We start from the raw sequence: 7640 nt of genomic DNA on the forward strand, positions 1-7640 counted from the left end.
ACATACTGTATTTAATTGTTGTTCTAACCGTGTCCATCCGTGACTGATATAGTTGGCTGGAGGACCTGAAGAGGGCTTAATAGTTTTGCTTAATTTAGTTACACATCATTGTTTAAAAAAATTGTTTAAAAAACAACAACATCTTGGCCGTATGTTAAGATTCCTAGCAGGCAGATTAGCTAACCTTTTACTAGCAGGGCTGAAACGTCCGCGGTCGTTTAATTGCTTTGTTAGAAGAAAATAAATTAAATATCTTTAAAAGGTCAAGACTTGATATTTCCAATTATGAAGCACTTCTAATCAGCTGTGGGAGATAGAACAGCTATGACATTGGCCCGGAGGTGGGTGTGGCCCTTAACGGAGCTGTGTCCTGCCAATGCATCTTAATCAGAGCACACTATCATACACACACATTCCCATACACACAAGGATGCAGAAGTGCACATGGCACACACACACACACACAGTCTTGTATAACTAACCTTGTGGGACACAATTCTGTCACACCCTGATCTGTTTCGCTTGTCTCCAACCCCCTCCAGGTGTCTTCCCCATTATCCCCAGTGTATTTATACCTGTGTTCTGTTTGTCTGTTGACAGTTCGTTTTGTTCGTCAAGCCCACCAAAGGTGTTCCCCTTGCTCCTGTCTGTTTCTAGTTCCTGTTTTCTAGTTTTCCCGGTTTTGACCCTGAGCCTACCTGCCATTTCTGTATGTTGTCACACCACCCTGGATTATTGACCTCTGCCTGCCCCGACCTGAAATTGCCTACCGCTCTGTACCTTTTGTACTCTGATCTGGATTACTGACCTCTGCCTGCTCTTGACCTGTCGTTTTGCCTGCCCCCTGTTCTAGTAATACACTTTTGTTACTTCGGCATTGTCTGCATGTGGGTCTTCCCTGAAACGTGATAAATTCAGTCCCATTCAAAATCCTATTCTCCCTAAACCCTAACCTGAAAACCTAATCTTAACCCTAAACCTAGCTCCTAACCCTAATCCTGACCCTAAACCTAATAGCATTTGACCTTGTGGGGACCAACAACATGTTCCCAGTTGGTCAAATTTCTGTTCATTTACTATTCTTGTTGGGACTTCTGGTCCCCAGTATAGTTAAACACGTCCACCAGAGGTAGTTCTATTCTGCCATGATTTCTTCCTCAAAGTCCTGAACCAGACAACATTGTATCTATCTCTGTCAAGGTGTTCCAGCAGTGACATTACATCACACCAAAACATTCACCTATCCTTATAAAGAAACACCTCCTCTCATCATCTCAAGCCTTCAAGGGTGGATGGCTTCCCACAGTGTGACAAATGGACACACACACACACACATAATGTGGGTAGGGCATGGCAAATCTGTATGCAATCCAAGTCAATCCAACCTCGTGATCAAAAACAACTTATTCTCTTCGCAGCCCTGCCCCATATGCTCCTCATTGACTTTATACACACGTGCACCAACTCTGCTCTTCATGACTAAATCTCCCTCCATAAGCTAGCAGCATCGGGACACTCTGGTCCCCAGTGTAGAGCTCTTGATCTTGGACAGGGTCTCTCCTGACTGCCATAGATCCATCCCTCAATAGAAGAGCACAGGCCTGGCTATTAAGAAAGTCTCTCTCTCTTGTATTTATATATTCACCCACTATTACACCTGATTGGGGGGTAATTCTTGCCTTTTTCTCCTCAATTTAGTGAAACATTACCCGCCAAGCCGCTCTTCTTAACACCCGCCGGCTTAACCCGGATGCCAGCTGCACCAATGTGTCGGAGGAAACACCGTTCAACTGACGACCACAGTCAGCCTGCAGGCATCCGGCCTGCCACAAGGAGTTGCTAGAGAGCGATGAGCCAAGTAAACCCTCCCCTAACCTGGACGACTCTGGGCCAAGCCATGGTTGGTTCCACTTGGGTCCACTCGGGTTTATCAGTTGTAGTTACAGTACATAGAATTTTGGACCCACTTGGGTCCTGGGTCAGATTTTCGGGTTCGGGTGGACCTGTGAAGACCTCTAGTACAGACTACAGCTGCCGTATCAACGAGGAGTCGCTGTTCAATGACTCCAGGGTCTTTGGTTAATGTAATAGTTACGTCGTCTCATACAAGTAACAATCTTCAATAAATCCAGGATTATTTCTCCTCTCCCCTTCTCGTCTTAGCTTGCATCATCAAAGCCCCACAGTAATGAGTGGTTGAAAATGAATGATAAGACGCAAGGGCTGTACCTTTCAGGGGATCTTCAAGTGTCCTCGTTTGGCCTCTCGTTGGAAGAAAGACCTTGTTGAGCTATAACTCAGAAATAGCACTTTGCTGTTAGCGGTAATATGGAGAAAGTACCGGACCACACTACATTCTAATCAAGGTAGATTAGCATCTGTTAGTAGCCGCTAGCTCAGATGACAAGCTACAACCGCACATACACTGACTATTATGTACATACCGTAGTTCATTAGGACCAAACATAACCGCTAATTGGCTAGGCTATTTTATTTCCAGCGCGACATTTTTCTGTACACAGTAGAAGTATGATTTCTCATTAAAAATGAATAAAAAGTCATTCGTAAATCAAACTGCACACTATGGGCAAAGGATATTGTCATTTCCTCATGTCTGGCCATAATAGGAAAGTAACCTTAATTAAAAGAGAGAATGTGCCCAGACAATGTCTTGAAGAAAAAGTAAATTGGATATAATTCTTTAGTTCCAGGCGTGGTGCAATTTATAAATTGCCTCTCTTAACTCCATCTGTAATGCTTTTGCTGTTTTAATATAGTTCAGTTCACTCAATACCAGCAGTCTCTGAGTATAGCTATAGCTTTAACTGCAAGGTAACTGTAAAGGAACACTGTAGAGTATGTCATCGAAGAATATTGGAATAATCATTGGAGAACCGATGTACAACAAATTACGGATAAAGACACACACGTCAAATGTGAGAACTTCAATGCAAGTCCAGCACTCATGACCTAACATATGCTTGAAAGCACCAGGGCTCAATTAGTACTTAATGACTTTTATACAAATCCATCAACCAATACGGCCTTTGCCCTCTAATTGTCTGCTAAGCTACAATGAGAGATAAAAGCCTTCGGAGATAAAAGGGGAAGCTATTAAGCTTTACACCGCTTCCACCAATCATCATTAAGCTTCCAACACTTCCGCCAATCACTATCAGTTAAATCTTGCACAGCGACAGACAAGTAAGGCTCATCATAGGGCAACGAAAGACGAGCTAGGTGAGATAGCGTTATTAAGGCTAATGATGACATTCGTCCCGCGTCAGGCCCATCCAGAATGAAGTGAAACACATGGGTTATAAAGAGGCTAAGGATGCCTAAAGTGGTGTCATGGGAATACTACTGATCTGATGAACAGGCTAATTATGCAGGGTAAAAGCCTTCTATCTTAGGACCATGGAGGACGGTGGCCCGGATGTTTCCCACGAATTTATTCAAAGAGATTTTTTCCATCAAGATTCTTATTATTTCCCAGTGTTGACTTTGCGTTGACGGCTTGGAGGAGACGATGGATGCTTGAATGGCTTTCTTTCCAAGCGAATGCGCTTCCTCAGAAATGCTTAGAATCTGCAGAATGTTTGTAAATGGCCTCCAATTCGTCGCTATGGGGCACTTTATCACTCTGGCAACTGGACTGTATATGCATAGCAGATTTTCCTAAAGCAATCTTTTGGGAATACTATAGAAGTGAAAATCTCTTTATAGATCAAGAATCTCATGCGACGGTTTAATGACTGTTTTCATAATGTCACACAGAGATAATCGACTTCCCACAATGCAACAGTCCCATTGGAAGATAGTTCTCTCTCTCTAAAGAACTGTATCATTTCAATCTACCGGCTCCCGAACTTCCATCACCCATATTGGATTAACAACGTTGATTTACGACGCTGTCACATTCCACACAAAGAGATGTGTGTGTGTGTGTGTGTGTTGCTGTGATTTACAACATGCATCTCAATATATTACGCATGTTTGGACCGTTACTTTAATGACTGTTAATTGTCTTTAATTGGGCTCAATTGAATCTGCTCGTCTCAAACTGAATCACATATGGGGCATTGGGATTTCCCAAACAAGGAAAGCCTGCACAAGAAACATAATTAGTCTAAAACAAAGGATCAATCATCAACTACTGTCTGTGTGGAATTTCTCCTTATGAAAGAGAATGTGTTAAGTTTTCATTTAAGATTAAACAACGAATCAGAGAACAAATCAGAAAATAATTGCATTGAATCAGATACAACTTTCTGAAAATCAAATCAACTCAATGTTGTGTTCTTTAATAACTGCCTTAATGTTCTCTACGGTCTAGATGGGAGTTCATTAAAAGCCAGGTGGAGGACAGGGGGTTTTCACCCATTCAAAGGCAGAACTTCAGAAGCGGTGTGGTTAGTATCAAAACCATGGGGGTCTTTTTGTCTGAATGAAAAGGTTTTTCACACAGATATAGCTGACAAGACCCTATCACAGTGGTTAATATGACATCCCCTTGTCATCACAAACTAGCCCGTACAATGGCTTCAAAGGCAAGTCCACCCGAACACAAATCTTTAAACCACAAACTCACAACGAGGACCTTGATCTTGAGCCACTATTCCATCACAGACGCGCCACGAAACAAGAGCAGCATCGCTGGTTCTATTTGACAGCTTCTACATAAACTGAAGAAACCCAGAGAAAGTGCCTGCCAAAGAGTCCATCATCTCAATTATAATGAGGCTGTATACGCTCCATTACCATCACATGCTTAGTGAACCTTACAGGAAGTCATCCAGAGGGGTCACATCATATTCCGTCACATCACATTCCAGATACCCCGCCTTGTTGCAGGTAGCCTAGCGGTTAAGAGTGTTGGGCTGAATGGTTGCTGGATCGAATCCCCGAGCCGACTAACTGAAAAATCTGTCGACGTCTGCTTGAGCAAGGCACTTAACCCTAATTGCTCCTGTAAGTCGCTCTGGATAAGAGCGTCTGCCAAATGACTACAATGTAAATGTACCCATCGGAGAGGCACTACTGAGCTACTTAACAGCTATGGCGTTAATTCCTGCTTGTTGCAGACACACAGTTTGCCTTGTTTCAGCTGAAGGGAGAGGCTCACCCCGATATGTCATCTCTGGTTCTGATGAGGCTTTGATCACTCGGTCTCACACAGCAGCCCAGTCTCACACACAATGATCGCTGACAGATAGCAGAGCTCCTTCACAGCAGGAAGGGTTGGAGTTGGGGTGAGGACAAACCCCGGGGCAGAAACCGCTTCTTTAAGGTTGGTTACAGCCAGAGAAATGTTCCACCACAACATCATACCAGTCATCTAACAGATTCCCATTCAGAGCGACACACAGACGCATCCATGGTCAATGTCCTGCTCAAGGGCATGTTGACCGATCTACCACCAGGCCAAAAAACGTGAACACGAACCCTCCAAGATCCCCCCCACAGTCCCCCAATAGCTGTCCCTCAACCATTCGAGACCTCTCCCACAGTCCCCCCGGGAAGACAAATAAAAAATACAATGAATTCCATTCCCCCAAGAACCCCCCAATGCACCAACAACCAAGAGAATGAACTAAAGAGAAATAAGGAAAAGACAGAAGAAAACAGCAAACAACAATGCCATTTTTTTTTTGAATAATAAATGTAAAACAAAGGACATCAAGGACAACTAAAATCATAACAGCAATGCCAACTGTATATGTTTGTGTGCATGTCTGGCACTATTACATGTATGTGTGTGTTCTTGTATGTGTTTATTTGAATGAGAGAGTGTGTATATGTATGTGTGCAAACACCTGCACGGCATCAGCCTCAGGCAAACCGGCATTAGTTGTAAAAACACTGCCACTTAGTGTCATTCAAATGAACTTTTTATTATGTTTTATTTGGACTTTTTACATTTGTATTTTCATCTTTGACCATCATTCTATCTCCCGCCCAGCAACTCCACTCCCACTTGTCTCCAATTCCACATACCAACCCTCAGCTTCCCTCAGCCCATCCCATCTATCTCTGCTGGCCACCCTCAGCTTCCCTCAGCCCATCCCATCTATCTCTGCTGGCCACCCTCAGCTTCCCTCAGCCCATCCCATCTATCTCTGCTGGCCACCCTCAGCCTCCCTCAGCCCATCCCATCTATCTCTGCTGGCCACCCTCAGCCTCCCTCAGCCCATCCCATCTATCTCTGCTGGCCACCCTCAGCTTCCCTCAGCCCATCCCATCTATCTCTGCTGGCCACCCTCAGCTTCCCTCGGCCCATCCCATCTATCTCTGCTGGCCACCCACTTCCTGTTTCTACGCAACACATATCTTTCAACTATGCTGTGATGTTTAACGTACAATTTCTATCTAATCGAATAGAATCCACACATTGCGAGTTGAAGATAAATACTTTTACTAAGAGTATTAGTATATTAGTATATTATTAATTGACTGCCCCGGTCTCTCCAGATCTCCTAACTGTACTATTTCTAGGGTCAATTTTAGATCAATGCTATGCATTTTCAGCCATTCCTGAACCTGAGACCAGAAACAGGCTACCCGAGGGCAATACCAAAATAAATAATCTATTGATTCTGTATCCTCACAACAAAATCTGCAGAGCTTCGATGATTTTATGCCCCAAATATTCAACATTTTGTTGGTGGCAAGAATTCTATATAATCATTTTAGATGAAAAGCACGAAGTCTTGAATCTTGCGTTGTTTTATATATCAACTCATACACCCTGTACCATGGAATCGGTACATCAAAAATCTCTTCCCAACTATTTTGCAATCTGTATGGCATAGTTGTCAACATCCTGGTCCTCAAATGAAAGTGCTATACTTTCCTATTTATGCTATTTTTATTCCTCCGCCAGTTTTGATCCTTTATATTGGGCAGACAGACCAGTTTCCTACCTCCTCCCGTTGCCACCCACCTCCTCCATTTTTGGGGCAATGCTGTAATCAATTGGTTGTACTCTTGGATTGAGCAGACCTTCCCGTACAATTCGGATAACTCCATGAAGGACATAACTCTACCATTCCAATTTACAATATCATTTAAGAACAAAATACCCTTTTCAAACATCTTTCCCATAAATACAGGTATTTTATCAACCAGCACATTTGAGTTCAGCCATAATATTTGTTCTATCTTTTAAGGGGGATGAAATTGAAATTGTAGCCAGCTCTGCATTGCTTGTTTGAAAAAGAGAGACCACAACAACTGGTCTTAACGACTGTTCTTAAACTATGAACAATGTACCTGGGAATGAAGGAAGTCTTTTTTGTTGTTGTTCTGATGCTAATTTCGTACTGCTGTGTTATTCTAGTGATTGACAAAAATAAACATTTGACCTGATAACTATATGAAGTCACATTTCACTGGCGAGAATCAGTAATGAGGGAAAATGCTAAAAATATTATTATTAATATTTTATGCACACAGATACTTCAAGGAAACCCAACATCTCATTACAGTAACTTTCCTCATAGGGTCCTTGACCCGATGTATCCTCTGTAGCTCACTACCCACCACCCACAAGGCTGAAGGGTTGATGCTGTGCGTGACTGACACCACCGTTCCCCACCATTCGGAGCTAGATTTCCCTTCGCTTTCATAAGATCAAACAG

Source organism: Salvelinus namaycush, chromosome 42, assembly GCF_016432855.1.
Source record: "Salvelinus namaycush isolate Seneca chromosome 42, SaNama_1.0, whole genome shotgun sequence".
Taxonomy (NCBI): domain Eukaryota; kingdom Metazoa; phylum Chordata; class Actinopteri; order Salmoniformes; family Salmonidae; genus Salvelinus; species Salvelinus namaycush.